Source organism: Zootermopsis nevadensis, unplaced genomic scaffold (genome assembly GCF_977971745.1).
Source record: "Zootermopsis nevadensis isolate Lab colony 2312 unplaced genomic scaffold, Znev_1.0 Znev_ptg000061l, whole genome shotgun sequence".
Lineage (NCBI taxonomy): Eukaryota > Metazoa > Arthropoda > Insecta > Blattodea > Termopsidae > Zootermopsis > Zootermopsis nevadensis.
Genome location: NW_028259192.1, coordinates 17,780,840 through 17,796,757, shown reverse-complemented (window position 1 = coordinate 17,796,757; position 15,918 = coordinate 17,780,840). Strand labels below are relative to the sequence as shown.

Here is a 15,918-nt window from a genome sequence, read left to right as displayed (position 1 = left end):
CTGAGAGAAATCCTAACTCATGCTGCCGTCAGTATAAGGTAGTTAACCTTATCTGCTTATTCAAAGAAGAAATTGGACGAAAGATCGCATAACATGGTGAAGAATTACACAAAACAAACCAGATTTGTTTTCAAGTTCGTCACCAACAATTCTCGACATCTATAATGTTAGAACTGACAAAGTCCGATGGGATCGCAGTGTAGGAAGACTGTTTCCTGGTAAAGTATACCAACATACTGCCAACAGCTAAAGCGGCGTAACTAGGCACACAAGACGATAATGTAACGAAAAATCTGAATTAAAATAAATTCCCATATGGCTCCATCTATGCAACTTCTTATATCATGTCCTAACTGGAAAGGACTTTTGTTTTTAAGTTCATCTTTTATCGCAAATTATCAAGAATAATGGAGCTCACTTTGGAAGTAGAGCTAGCAAGTCACGAACAGTGTTAAACATAATAAGCAACTTTAACAGTAATAGCAAACAAATTAATATTTTGACAAAAATATGTTTAAATACATTTTTTAGCACAGAACTTAATAAATTACATGGAACTTGGTTTAATTAAGATTATTTCCTGATTTTCAGGAGACTGTCCGCGGTATATGAAACCGGGACGTGAAAACTGTGACGCAAATAGTTCTACAGGGATAACGACTAAGGTTCACATAAAATACGAAGTTCAGCTACGTTCTTGGTTATAAACTCTGTCCACTGTCAGCTAACATAAGCCGCAGTCAACGAATTTATTCGGAATTTGAACTGGAAAGCATCGTAACTTCGTTTCTTTGTTTGTTTGTTTGTAGCTGTGGGCAATATAAAAAGTCGCCTTCAAATTGTTCCATCAGTTCCACTGCTCGTCTCACAAAAGTATATACCCTGGTCGAGAGGGGAGGTTTGCCTCGCATTAACCTTAGAGATGTACTCTAGAATTTCAGCTTGCAGAAGTTAATATTTAAGATGAGACAACGTAAAATCGATTTGTTTCATCTTATTTTAGGTCTGTGTGTGTCTGCGTATCCATCTTTTAACGTTTGCACTAAGGGCCGACTTTCAGGAAATGCTAAACGACGTAATCCTGTATTTTTAATGTTCTACAATCTGTAAAAACGAGCCGGACAGGCGAACTTTGTGGGATGTTAGCAACATTAGTACCACTTAATACAAGCTACAGTGCCGAAGTGACGCGTGGTAACAGATCTTCGAAAAATATGTGGTCCTTGTCATTTGACACAAAGCAATATGACGATTGTGCGAAAGTTAATATTTAATGAATGAAAAACTTTAACAGCTGTCATTTTTCATATTTCGCAAGCAACATTTTGACAAATGAAGACAGACAAAAATGTGTTTATACCACACCTAAAATAACGGATATTCTCGACTGACTCAAAAATGTTCGATTTGAATTTTTTGGAGAAAAGAACATTTAGAATTTACAGAAAATCTCAGCAACATTTATTAAGGATAAATGTCGACAGAATATGTGAGACCGTCATATATTAAGTACATGTAACTTCCTAAAATATTATGTCCTGTTCTAAAAGACACAAGTCCTCAGGTGGACTATCTACTTATTTTGTGTTGCTCTGGATAATCGATTAAGAGAAAATTACGCATTAAAAATTTGTTCTAATACGTTACCTATCAATAAACATAAATTATATCGCAGATTTAATTTATGAGAGAAAAATGATATGTGGGGTATATACGTCATACTTCTTCTTGGGACCATAAAATGATTGGAAATTAAAAATTAAAGCTCGTTAACAGCGACGTATCGATTATTTAAAAATAAAATTGAGAGTTAATTTCTGTTACCAACTGCACAAATAACATTTCCACAAGAAAGAAACATGTCCTCACTGACTGCAATATTTCAAGTTGTTTACTGATCAAACTGAATTTTCGAAAACCAACGTTTACAGAGCAGTGGCTGAAATCCTAAAGTGGTTTATAGGATTAATTTCATCGGCGACTTTCGCAAAGGGTGCAAATATGTGATAGATTTCAAACACGGCGAACCATTTAGACTATTACGGATATACACGTGAGCGTAATGGACTGATTTTCGTTTTATTTTTCCAATAAAATAAGCAAGAATAAATGGTATCAACAGACCAAAAATACAATTTTAGAACTTAAGCAAATAAAAAAACATCAGACCCAAATTTCACAGGCCTTATAGATGTAAGAAGAAACTTAAAATTCAGTTTTCAAGATATAATACTGGAAAATGCGATCGACATATGAAATCTATGCCAGTGTATACTGGGTATTACGAACATAAACATAATTAACAAATGATAGCGATCATGCACGCCACCTACCCCATGGCGTATTGTTACCGCTGCTGCTGCTACCGCCACCATGTTGTCCAGATGTCGCTAGTGTTGTGCTGCCGTCATTACCAGAAGGCGAAATATCACGTGGCCTAGCTGCGGCACTGCTAGTGCTGCCTCGTCTCCTCGTGGTCGCAGGAGTAACTTTGGGACACGTCTTCAGCTCCAAACCGGACCGAGCAATCTTGAAGAGATTCCGCCTAGCCTTTCCAGCAACCTTCTTCAGATCACTCCCGAACACAACCGATCATTGCCGAGCAAATCACTGTATCACGGACGGAGAAGAATGCTTTGGACCTCGGTAGGTCGTATTTACACAAATCGTTTTTGGGTGCTGTTCTTAGCATCGGATTAACATTTTTACACATCAAGTCACTACAAAATATCGTTGATTAAATCCTCGCCGTGTTACCAACTAATGCAATACTGCATAATTATAGAACACTTATGATATTAAATTAGTCAAAAACCATAATTCGTTGGGCATGTAGCGATGTTTCTTGTTATTTCTTAAAATGCAAGTCACTTCTCTACTAATTGTCCACAAAGCTGGAAATCTGCCAACATCGGTGCGAAGGGAGACGTAGAAAACGAAAATCCTTAAAATTTTGCAACATATTACACCAGAGGCCCTACTAGTTTTTCGTAAAGTAATATTACGTATAAATATACAGCATCTGTTTGTCTCTACTATAGAATTACAAGAAAAACACTAACATTTTGCGGAACACCATTTGAGAAATTCTGGTGCATGGAATTCCTAGCGCTAATGCATGCTTTACCCATTGAAGAACGAGGCTCATCTAAATAACTTAAAAAAATCCTGTTCCTACAAAGAAAATACGACACGGTCCATTACAAAGATAAACTGATTTATGTTGTTTAAGGAAATGATTATTGTTTATTCTGACAGTAATACGAAGCACGCAAATAAATACACCTGTGGGCAAAATGTAGAGTTACGAGATGTTTAAAGCAGGTTCCGCATATAGTTACCGTTAGGTTTTAAAGAGTTAAAATGATTCAGTGTGATATAGGCCTACAGAAGAGATTAGATGAACAAGCAACAAAGCATTCAGTTTGATGGCTGTCGATGTGATTCTCAGTTATGAATGGGTTTCATCGGTTCACATTTGAGGCGACAAGGTATACGAGTATATTAAAGAAGGAACGATACGCTTTGCTGTATTTCTGTCCGTTTATCTATATCTGCCCTCTGAAGGGATCCTAGTCTAATATAATACTCTGAAGAGTTGACTAAAGCAAAGAGTATGAAGAGACACATTCATTATCATTGTTCAGTAAGGCACGATATTTCATTTAGAAACGACGTAGCAGGTTTTACTCGGCGTCAAAGCGTTTGGTTTTTATTCGAAAGACTCTCGGTTCGAAGAGCGGATACGGAATAATTGCTGTCATGGCTTGATGACTGATCACATGTACCTATTGGCTGTTTCAGAACATGCCTAGGCAGATTACTTCTAAACCATTTCTTTGAAAATCCACGATAATTTTCATACACTATTCTACGTTCAAGTACAGTACGCATCTGAGTCGGTACATAATTACTTACTTTACACAAGAAGTAACACAAAGACGTTGAATGAACGACTAACTCCATGAAGCACAGTCCTTATTGAGAAGCTGAAGGTACGGTCAGGTATTTAAAAAAAATCCCGTCATATAAGCTACCAAAATGTTAATTTCCGTGTTGACAAAAGCCCACAAGCGGTCTCTATCCTGAACCATGTTGATGAACCCAAACTACACCCTCATAACCTATTCGCTAAATATCTCTGCTGTCTCAATTTGATATGGTCACTTCTATATGAAAATGAAGGTCGAACGTTGAAGTTTCTGGTTCCTTCTAGTAAAAATTATCCAGATGTTTCTTAAGTTTATTAGAGAGAAATTTTAAAGACTGGTCTCATAAACTTGCAGGAACCAAACAGAAATATACTCGTAGTCCTAGCAGAAATTGTTACGCATGTCTAAAGCAAAACGAAAGCTCACGCTTCCACCATATAAGCAGTAACATGCTTCATTATGAGCAAAGTCCTGTTCATTTAACGAAGTTGTTTCTATTGAAACAGGTCAAAACTTTTCTTACAGGCTGGAATTCCTTGGTTCCATGAGAAGCCGAAGTCTAAGAGACAGTGATTCAAAAACTTTGACGTTACAAACCAAGACTCTCAGTCTAGACCGATTTGTGTAGCTTCAAACAAAGACCTTTACATAACATAACAAAAGAATGCCAGAACAACGTCATTAAAAGCATCTCCCAGTTTCGTTCCTCGGTTCCTTTTGTTTCAACTTATTCCTTCGAAGTTCAAACAAATTAGCAAATGCACTTTCGTTTCATGCATAACATTATGGCCATTTCGCAATAATGCTCTTATGGTGCACAGGAACTCACTGTGTTAAGTTCTATTCTAGAAGGCACTTAACAACCAAGAACATAGACTGCAGACAGAAACAGACGAGACAACCCCATTTAACTTTATTAAAGAAAGGTGACGATTGTGGAAAAAGAATGGCAGAAGTTCGGCTTCTTTTAAGAAGACTATCTTCTGGGATGTTAAACCGTACAGTCTGATAGATTTTGACCAACGTTTCAGTGGAGCATACTGCCTCCATAATAAGTGTGATGATACTCACCACCCTGACAATGGAGGCAATGAGTTCTACTTAATTATCGATCGAAATCTATCATAATATAAGGTTAACGTGGCACAAGGCAGTCATCTTCATATTCGTCGCCGTGAAAACCTCAAGTCTCACATTTAGTTTATTTAATGACGTCCGGACTAATCAGCGACCAATGGTAGAGTGATTAGGAAGCTGAGTTATTTCAGCATATGAAACTACGTTTGGACAGAAGCATAACCCTCATTATGCGCTCATTATGGAGAATATATTCGAAGAAAGCACACAAAAGGGCCTGACTGGCATGCTTACAAGATTCGGGCATAGGATCGACATGCTAGCACCATAATGAATTCTTTAAATTCGCTATGTACATAATGTTGTTCTTCCATTTCTAACCGAGGGTCGGAAATAATGTTACCCATAGGTAAGTCAGCTGAGGCATTATCAATGTATATTAATAGCCGGTCTAATAATACTACTATACGCACGCTATCCATTTCTGAAAGTGGAAACTCGATCGCTACGTCATCAGTCCGGATCGATTGTCTCTCATTTGGAACGAAATTAAACAAATAACTGGAGGATTTAAACCTGAGTAGCATTCTTTATTAATGCAATAGTAAAGGGAAAATGTGTACTTCGGCTTTCTTGGATGAGCCATGTCGAATGTTGAAAGTTATCCAGCGTTTTGGTAAACACTGCAGTTGCCATCTTCAAGACAAATAAATATTAATGCTCATCCCGGAATGCCGAATCCATACATGAATTCCAGCATCGAAAACCTAAGGACGAGAAGGGAAAATTCGTTTACCCAGACGCGTGGCAACGTGACCACCGACAATGGAACCCCCGAACATCGCAATGACGATTTAATATGACCCAACTTCACCTCCTTATTTTGCTGTATCTTGTCCCTTTAGGCGACCTGTCTGCAATTCTCCTTTACTTCGATATTTCGTCTGTAGTAATTCCAGTTCAATTAAATTTCTATGCCCTTGTCTAATATTATTTTCTGCAATTCCTTATTTCTGTCCCTTCGATATACAGCAATTATCTCTTTCATATTACCAAGAATTTATAAAATATGAACACCTTTTGCTTGACAGGACGTTATCTCAACCCTCCAGACGTCTTCAGCACAGCGACAACAAACAATAAGTATGCAATTATGTGTGTCAAGTCTATCTAAATTAGCGTGGGGAGGCGTACTTCCATTTGGCAGTGGGGGGGTAGGGGGTCAAGGACCCTTTGGAATTTCGAAATGTCTTTGCGGTCTATTAACGCGACAGAGAAATCGATTAGTTTCTTATGTATCATAGGAATTGTTTTCGATAAATACGACATAATGCTAATCACAGTGAATGCAAGGTCTTTGTGTACAGACTGGAACCGCGCAAGCAATAGGAATACGGATTCGCATCCGCTGGAACCATGGATGTGAGATGGGTGTTGAACCTTGGGATCTCACGTTAAGGGAAGAACACAGATTGAGAATATTTTGATCTAAAAGAAATGCGGAGAAAATTGCACGATGAAGAGCTCTATAATTTGTACTCTTCACCATACATTATTACGATGATAAAACCTAGGATGAGATTGATGAGAAGTGCGTACAAAATTTTAGTTCGAAAACTTAAAGGGAAGAGACCACTAGAAAGACCTAGGCATAGATGAGAGGAAAGTATTAAAATAAATCTTACAGAAATATGGCTCGAGAGTGTGGATTGGATTCATATGGCTGATGATACGAATGGTTGACGAGTTCTTGTAAACATACTATCGGGTTTCATTACTTGTGAGGAATTTACTTCTTCTTCTTTATTACGCCGTCTCCTTTACAGGAGGTTGGCGACATATTATGAACAGGATCCTTCCATCCAGGAATTTACTAGCTGAACCATTATTAGGTTCTCAAGAAGAACTGCTCTGTAGAGTTAGTCAATCAGTTACAAAACCCAAATCTACAAGAAAAGGTTAATTTAAATAAAGTAAAGAAGATGTGGTAGGAAGTATCACACCTAACTACACGGCGTAATATCCCAGAAGGCAGTCAGCTGTTGAACAGTAAACTGGAAACAAATACTGCAGCGATTTTGAATTACGTATATATTTTATTTTAAACATCTTTTCAGTATCCAGGCTAATCAACTAAACACGAAGGTAACTTAATCTACGTCCTCAAATGGACGAATAAAGACAAAATTCAATTTGCTCGTCAGTTCCTACTGCAGGCCTCATTCAATTCCTTCTAGTGGCTTCGAAATTCACACACGAGTGCGTATGGACGAAAAGACGTAACTTCCCCATTACACACGTGAAATCAGTGCTGAATACACTGGAATAATAAAAAACAATTTCGCCTATAGTATTATACTGTAATTAAATTATTACACAATACAATCATCGATGTTGGATAATCTTATACATGATTGTCGTAAGATATAAGTACAGAGAATCTTAACTTCAGATTTATTCCGTCAAATAAGAAATCAATTCATGCCTGAGTTCGGAGTAAACGGGAAACGCAAAACACCGCATAATGAGTGCTTCTGTCTTATTAATGTTAGGCAATGATGCTCAGGCGGCTAGACACTGGCTTCTTCAACGGAGAAGTCCGGTTTCCGTTTCGGGTGAAGTCAAAATTGATTTGTGTTGAACGAAGTGTGGCACCGGAGCTGCTTTATCTCCAAGTACTTTGCCTTCCCCTACTAATCATCTTCCCATCACCACTCCACACTCATTCATCACAGCCCTATGAGGTGCGTGACAGCTCTGACCAAGCTGCACATTTCATACCTTAGATTCTAATTTAGGGGCTTCATTTCTGACTCAACGCTTGGCTGGTCTTTGGACTGAAGGTCGCTTATTTTTCGTAGACACAGTGAATGAAGGAGACGGCGATGGCCTCAGGCGATGCCAATGAAACGTGAAGTTGTAAAGAACTATGATGGTGAAGCCTACTTACTGCAGGGAGACAACACGGAACACCCGAGTGTTGTGTGCTAAGTGGGTGTTAGGAAAATGGATTGTGGACACGTGCGTAGCATTCAAATCGCTCGGAATGAAGTAGAATGAAGAGCGAACATTCCACCAGTGTTGAATCCAACTGCTTGGAAGAGTTGTTTTTAAGAAGTTAATAGTCGCTCAGATAATCAAGAAATTCTTATGGCATCCACAGATTCACTACCATGTCCACAGCAGCCGGCCACTGGACCTTAACTTGAGCCAGATGCATCCAGTACATATCTTCACACTCTATTTTTTAAGATCTAGTTAATAATCTTCTCGTATAGTAAGTATTCCTTTCGGTTTTTCCGACTAAAATTTTGTATGCATCTCCCATCCCTCAAGCACGCGCCCTACTAATTCCACCTCCTTAATTCGATTACCCTAATATAATAATTGCAACATTCATTTCTTGGGTAGTTATAAAGAATGTAGGCCAAATATGAGCCCTTGTATGATATTTCGTGAACAGGCCACCGGAAGATGGCTGTCTTCTACAATAATTCGACTTGTTATCTGACAGATACTGGCTGATGACCATTCTGATGATGAAGGCAGTAAGCTCCTCTGAAGCGTCAGCCAACATCCAAGAAAACAGCCATCTTCACACTCGTCACTGTGAGAACCTTAAATCTCACCAACAGGTCACTTGTTTGCAAAGAGGCGTTGTTAATCTCCAGAGCAAGTATTAAACTGGAGGATCACCCGGTTGTCAGCTGTCTGTGATGGGTGATCTATGGATTATAATTAGACAAAGACATTTATGTATTATATTTGTAAAAATCTGTGACAATATAAAAGTAAAGGTAAGATAAAAACTGTGTACGCGTGTCATTTTTTTGTTTTTGCAAGAGGGCTTCGTATCTCCGATCTCTTATAACTCACGTCTAATACATCACTGTAAAAACCAACAATATTCATCTCGAAGTACCGTGTTATACATCATTTATTCATATGAACTACTCTGACGTAAAACGCTTTGTTTAATTGAAATACCCTAGAAATATTTGCTGGCATTGGAATAATTCTGTCCATTTGTTAGGTTGTTCAGTGACAAGACATTCGATCATTGTCAACCCGACTCGGATCTGATTCACGTCATACAGAGGATAAATTTAGAGGAACATTCACGTCAGTCGCAGACAAATAGCATTTTTTCAGAAAATTAATCGTAACAGTAAAGTGATGAAAGAAAGTAATTTTATTAGTGTCCGTATCACATTCACTTATGATTCGTTCAAATACGAACTAAGAGCAGTGCATTTTAATTAACATAAAATAAAGATGACGTAAACAGTGAGCGAAAATTTGCCACACCACAGAATAAAAACAAACATTTTCCGAAAAGACTTACTTGATAATAAGAATAAATTGCATGTAATTGCTTATGAAAATTGGCTTCTCATCTTAAGGCAGTGTTCCGCAACATTTTTAACCCGCGACAGAGCCTAATTTGTCAAAGACACAGGAAGGCACACCACAAAATTTCACCTCACAAAACTATACATGGAATAAATATGTATTTATATGTAAATCCTTGTCCGATAAGAATGCAGTTATATGAAAACATAACACACGTTGAATATAACTATCAATGGTGAACCTGTGTGTGTGTCGTGCAGATATACTACTTATTATTACAAAAAATAGTGGCACATGGACTGATAGTGTTTCAGAACAAAGCACTGATGAAATATTTATTTTGTCAAAATTGCCAGAGCAATTAGATTGTCAAGGATGAGACCAGCGGAACTTGAAGAAAGCAGGGATAAATCGGAACTGCATACAAAATTGTTGAAAACCTGAACGGGACAGACTTATTTTATGACCTAAGCACAAATAAGAAGATGATATTAAAACAAATCGTTCAGAAACATCCTGTGAAGAAATGCAATAGATTCCAATGGCTGAGAATTTATCTCTAGGAAACACGGTAACAGACATAAAAGACGAGAAAATATGCGTAGCTAAACGACTACCAGTTTTAAGATTAATGGTGTTAGTCAGTGGGTGTCTCCTATAAGTTGTTTAGCCAACTGGGTGATTCTAATGTGATTATTCGTGAAGTTCATGTATGCAGTTACTACCAACCAACGATAAATATATTTCAACTCAGAAAGTCAAATTTAACCTACTTCTACAAAAGCGTATCTGCACTAATAAAATTATGCAAACGCCAACTGTCAGTTTCTGCCAGTCTTAATTGCGAACACAAACCTGGCCCGAGACAAACGGTAAGTAGCCTATACTCAAGGCAGCATCTGAAGTTCAGTGTCAAGATTATATGATGTTCTGTTGAAGTTACTTCGTAGGAAACCGACGATAACACTCAGCCAATTCTACGACCAATTATTAATATACTGACGATAACTTGCGCACTAAGAGAGGCAGATATACTGCACATATTTTATATAAACATGTCTGGGAGCCTGAAATTGACATATAAGAAGCGCCAACGTTTATCGTTACATCCAAAACATTGAATTGTAGAGAATTTGGCAGGAATATACATTTATAGTCCTGTTAAATAATTCCAAGTCCATCACTAAAACTAACCTTCTCTAACGGACCTAACTGAGCGGGGTCAATTCAAAAGAAGACAGGAACAGTCTCAGCTTCTGAAAAGTAATGTTGTGTTTGCAGAATGTAGGGCGAAGGACAACGTAGAAAACATTAATACTAACTGCAAGAAATTATTAAATTACAAGCTCAGATAAACACCAATCGGACGAAAATATTGTAAAAACTGTAAATATACCAAGTTGTTCGGAGAGATCATTTCTTCGTGTTTATAATGCGACGGATAATTCAAGTTTCGTTAATATTCTTTAACTTAAGAACGATTTTTGAAATTCTAAATTATGTCCCAAGGGTCGAAGAAGTAACTGTTTTATGGAAACGAGTAAAGCGTCTAGAATTAGATTTTAACAGAAAGACGTTTAGCATTGTGGTAAACGTTCTGTCTGTAGAATCTAACAGTTGTTAAGATAGTTAAAAATATTCACCGACTTTATGCAACCTGATGTTGAATTACCGTGTACACTGAAGCCCAATAATGAACCCTACCGCGACCTATTCTACCTAATCCATAACTGTACAGCCTGTTCTTCAAGATTAGATACCTGAAGTTCTCAGACGACTGTCTTCTGAATTGTAGGGCCGTGCAGTGTGGTAGAACTTGACAGACGTTTCAGAGGTCCTTGCCGTCTCCGTCATCAGGGAGACGGTTAACTTCTACCGGACAACACGTCAGAAGAACCCAGAAGACAGCCATATTCACTTTAGCATTATCTTACCTTCTGGCTTTCTGACGTAAATTTCGTAATAAATCACCATCTTACTTATTACTGTCATTCACTGTTCTATTCTTCTTTACATTTATACGAGAGTACAATGAATATAATTTATGTAAACATATATTTGCACCTTCTGTTACCTGATTTCCGTCAGATATACAGGTGTATTATTAAACATTATCAAATACAAAACTCGCTCTCCAAACATTAATTAAAAATATCCAGTGCTACTTCAACTGTCCAATAATAAAAACGAAACAAAAACATTCTCATCACAATGACCGTATTTGACGCTTAGAGCTCAAATGCTAACGTTTAATTTCATCGCGTTTCTCGTCATGAAGCCGTAGTAATATCAATAAAACTTGTGTATCGGCACTAAAGCATATAACGACATACTGAGCTCGCTTTAGGCGCATGCGCGTATGTTTATGCTGTAATTCCTACAGGAATTACGGTGGGTCGAGACACTAATAGAAAAATACAAAAGATTTCAATTACGAGAAATGAAAACACCGTGAAATCGTTTCGTTTTTACGCTGCTACTTTTTTCGCCCCAGAAAATGTTAGTTTTTCTAGACAGTCCACTTGATAGGTAAGAGCTAATTGATGCCTGGACGACATTCTGGGTGCCTTGTTCAGTGACCACACTCTACCTATACACCTAATGATATTACGAAGGCGTATTCGCCTGTGCATTAATAAATGCTGCATCACTTCCACTCATCTTAGGCAATAAACCATGATTAAATTTACTGCTCGGAGTGTGGATAAATGACGTAGTGTCTCGAAATAATTTGACAAATGTGACCATAAGCTTCTTTGTGTTGTACCGGTGTAAAACGTGTTCTCCTACTTTGGGCATAGAACAAATTACAAATGACTACGGAGAAATATGAAGAACTTCGTGATTTATACAGCGCTCTCTACGTAATTTCAGGTAGATTCCAACATCACTTCAACCAGACGATATTGTAAGATACTCAGAATGCCTTAGCTTGATTTTTCTCAGAGGAGAGGTTATGACTGTCTTGAGGGGATTCCCGGGAAAGTTATCGGAAGAAAAGAAAGTGTGAATACCGCGCCATTGTTCACTGCGATAGGTGACCCATGTCTACAGCTTCTGCCTCGGAATTATAAAATATACGACCACGTAGTTAGCCTTTGGACTTCTGCACAGTTCCAGACATGATTAGTCCTAAATTTTAATATAGTACAGACGTTTTTCAAAGTGTTAAAATCGTTAATATATACACGCATCTACTGGTCGTAATCCAGAAGGTCATAACACAAGAAGGATGATAATCTTAAAAATGCAAACTATATGAAAAGTAGGGACATAAAATTCCGAATGGATGCTTTTCTATGCTGTGAAATACTTTCAAAGCGTGGAAAGATTATGAAGGAATCGATTTACGTCATTCTATTGTTCTTTATCGCCACTATGAACACGACACGTAATTCCAGCCATAAATATTTCACTCGGAAATGTACCATCGTGGTTGGGAAGCTGTTGGCAACACGAAATGAATATAGTTATATCTCAGACCAACGATATTTTCACTTTATTGCCAAACCTGACATAAAAGCAATCTAGTACAGTTTCGCTTCGATTGGAATTGACGCCTTGTTCACATAAGAGCGGTCGTGGAGTGAATTCGGCGTTGCTCTTGGCAACATTGAATTATATTTCGGTTATCTGTGTAGTAATCGCACCTGATGGGCTAATGTAGTTGGCGCCACAAGTTCGGAGTCATGATGTGGACATCAATCAAATCTACTAAAAATGCTCTGTTACTTTATAGAATGTCGTGCTGATTCTCAGCTCTGATTAGTTTAGTGGCGTTAGATGTCAGAGACACAAGTGAAAACGGACCACAGTTATTATTATGAATCAGGATTGGGCTGTGGAAACACATCTTCGCATATCGCCACAAAATTTAATTAAAATAATCATTAAAATTACTAAAGGCCTTTAATATAACTTTTTAATGCTGTCTCTTGCACTAATGTTTTGGTCTTTGCTTGTTTTCGGAGGCAAATGTAATTTCTGTGGTTGAACAACCGCAAACTATCAACCGTAACCGATAAGTTACAGATGTCTTTACATTATTCATCATCATCATCACTGGCTCTACAACCCTGTGTGGGCACTGGCCTTCTTCAAAAGCGTCTTCCATTCTTCCTCATTCGTAGACAACTTTACATTCATCATACTCCAAATATATTCAGCCAAGAAGGCAAGTCCTGCTAATCGAGGTATCTCGTATGTAACACGGAACGGTTGACGATATTGCAAGTTTCCTTTTCCTATCGTTTCTTGACGTTACTTAAAAAAAAATTTTGGAAGGCTTTCTAGTTATAATATGCGCATCCACCAGTCTTTTTAAAAAGGTTCCTTTATAAATTATATAATGTAAAATCTTATCGCACGTATGTATGAAACTAAATTTTATTTGATATTATTCGCAAGCTACTTAATAATGTTGTATCATTCACTGATTTAACATTACTGAGATTAAAGAAGCGTGCTACCGCTGTGGAAACCTGCTGTCTCTGAGTCTCTTGGTACTGCTATCTGCTACCAGCATTCTGTAAGACATGACTGAAATATAGATGGAACAATCGACAGTCGGAAATACAAGTCACAGCCCGGCAACAAAATCAATGGGAGAAAAGCCATGTCACACACACTTCTAAGACTTCAGAAGTGAAAAAACTCACGCAGAAGAACGTGTCTAAATCATCCGTGTCACAAGCTACTTCGCCACGAATCTATGGGTTAGACGGTAATTCTCAAATGCACTGAAATAATTTTCTATACCCGTCATTGTCAGTTACCACAAAACAGAGGGTTCAAATTTACAATTAATTTCGCTACCGTGTTAATATAGTTATCAGTTCTTCGTACCACCCAGCTATTTCAAATTTACTGAATCGAAAATTTAATTTAATTACATATAATTAACTTCAACTCATAAGCCTGTATACACTTTTGTATTAGTAGTTCTCTGACGCCTATACAATATCGAAATAATTACGCAAATATACTTAATTATTTAGGGTATATCTTACGAAGAAAAATGTTTCTGAAACAAAGCATACCCACTGAACCGAAATCCAGAGTATCGTAAACCACATTTTTAAACCATCTTTAGTTTCAAGGCTTATGAAGAAAATTACTTGACAGCCCGCTATTATCACATGTCAGTAAAGCATGGACCATAAGGACGGCCGATAAGAGAATATTAATATACGATGAAATGGGTTTCATAAGACGGAGAAGTAGTTTCATCTTCATCGACATGAAGAGATAATGGCAGTTTTATACAACGCTATAGAAGAAATGGGAAAGAAGACATCAAAAGACAGGATGTCCAGCAATACTTTAAAATATGAACGCAGAGGAAGAACACGCATTGTATGATGGGAATAGTCTGATTTTAATATCCGTATGGTGCATACAGGAAATGAGGACGATGATAATAATAATGATAAAGAAAGAGTATATCCCTTATGAATTTGTTCATCTGTACCTGCAACAACATTTAAAAAACGGTAAATCCTCACACAGTTTCATATGACCTGAGTATACACTATTACCAAGGTTTTAAATATCCTACCGTCAGCATAACCACAACATTCGATTCAAGAACCCATTTTTTGAAGTGCGGACAATATGAGCTATGCCTGTTTCTTAAATACATTGATAACACTGTATTTACCTTACAGTTCCAAGACCAACTCCACGGAAATTTAAAATGTAAAATTGAAACGTGTAAAGTTTCTAAAAACGACTTACCTCATAAGGGATATACATTAGCCGCAATATACGAATCGCTTAACAACTAGTGATATACGCGCAAACAGAAAATTCAGAAAATGCGTATATTAAATCAGTAAATATTTATGTTTATCAATTTGTTAACGACGGTTTAAACTTTATTTAGTGGCTGTCATCAGTTGAACAGCCTTCATGGCGTTGCATATCACTTAATTTCCTTACTGCTGCATAATGAGAAGGCACTGAATTATTCAACCTCTAGTGCCTTTTGTCTCGGGCAATTGCACCTACAAGTAACAGCTCTGCGATCGATGAGTTTTGCACACAGATGTGAATAATTACCTGTTCCATCACCGCTGACAATTTGTACCTATTCCTATTAAACCCCAACTTTGCTGTTCTATAGTTAACAGGCGTATAGAAAGTTTGAACAGTTTAGGTTGGAGAGAAATGAAATATTTTGCAATTTCTTTGAAAATGTAACAGACTTCGGCAGAAGGTTCACTCAGAGTCCGCACTGTCCAAGTTACTAAGGTTATGGACGGGGTTGAATTAAGCTTGAAGGGTTAAGTCAGCGTCAGTCTATGCTATCGACTGATCTATTTCCTGTTCAAGGTGTCCTACCAAATATCTTACAGATTTATAGTTTCAGAATTAATCCAGAAGCAGAGCATGAGAGAAGATGTAATGAATGGAAACTAATGAACAAGCAGACACAAGACAATTTTTAATTTGTTTCCTAGCAGAGTGTTATCAGCTGGTACTGCATAAAGATTCGGAACTGCACGTAACCACTTAAATTTCTTCGCGAATACAATGCTGATTTGTTGCCATCATT

At 37.5% G+C, this 15,918-nt stretch overlaps 1 protein-coding gene across 10 annotated transcripts in view; it reads right to left on the bottom strand.

Annotated features, from left to right (window-relative positions):
• Positions 1-15,918, bottom strand: part of LOC110830995 (uncharacterized) — a 217,716-nt gene that overhangs the window by 55,252 nt on the left and 146,546 nt on the right. Inside the window, exon 2 of one of the 10 annotated variants that reach the window (XM_087340960.1) lies at positions 2,334-2,944. The exons of the other annotated variants lie outside the window; for them this stretch is intronic. The gene's annotated coding sequence lies outside the window, so the exon portion shown is untranslated. The remainder of the gene's footprint in view (positions 1-2,333; positions 2,945-15,918) is intronic. 10 annotated transcript variants of the gene reach the window in all.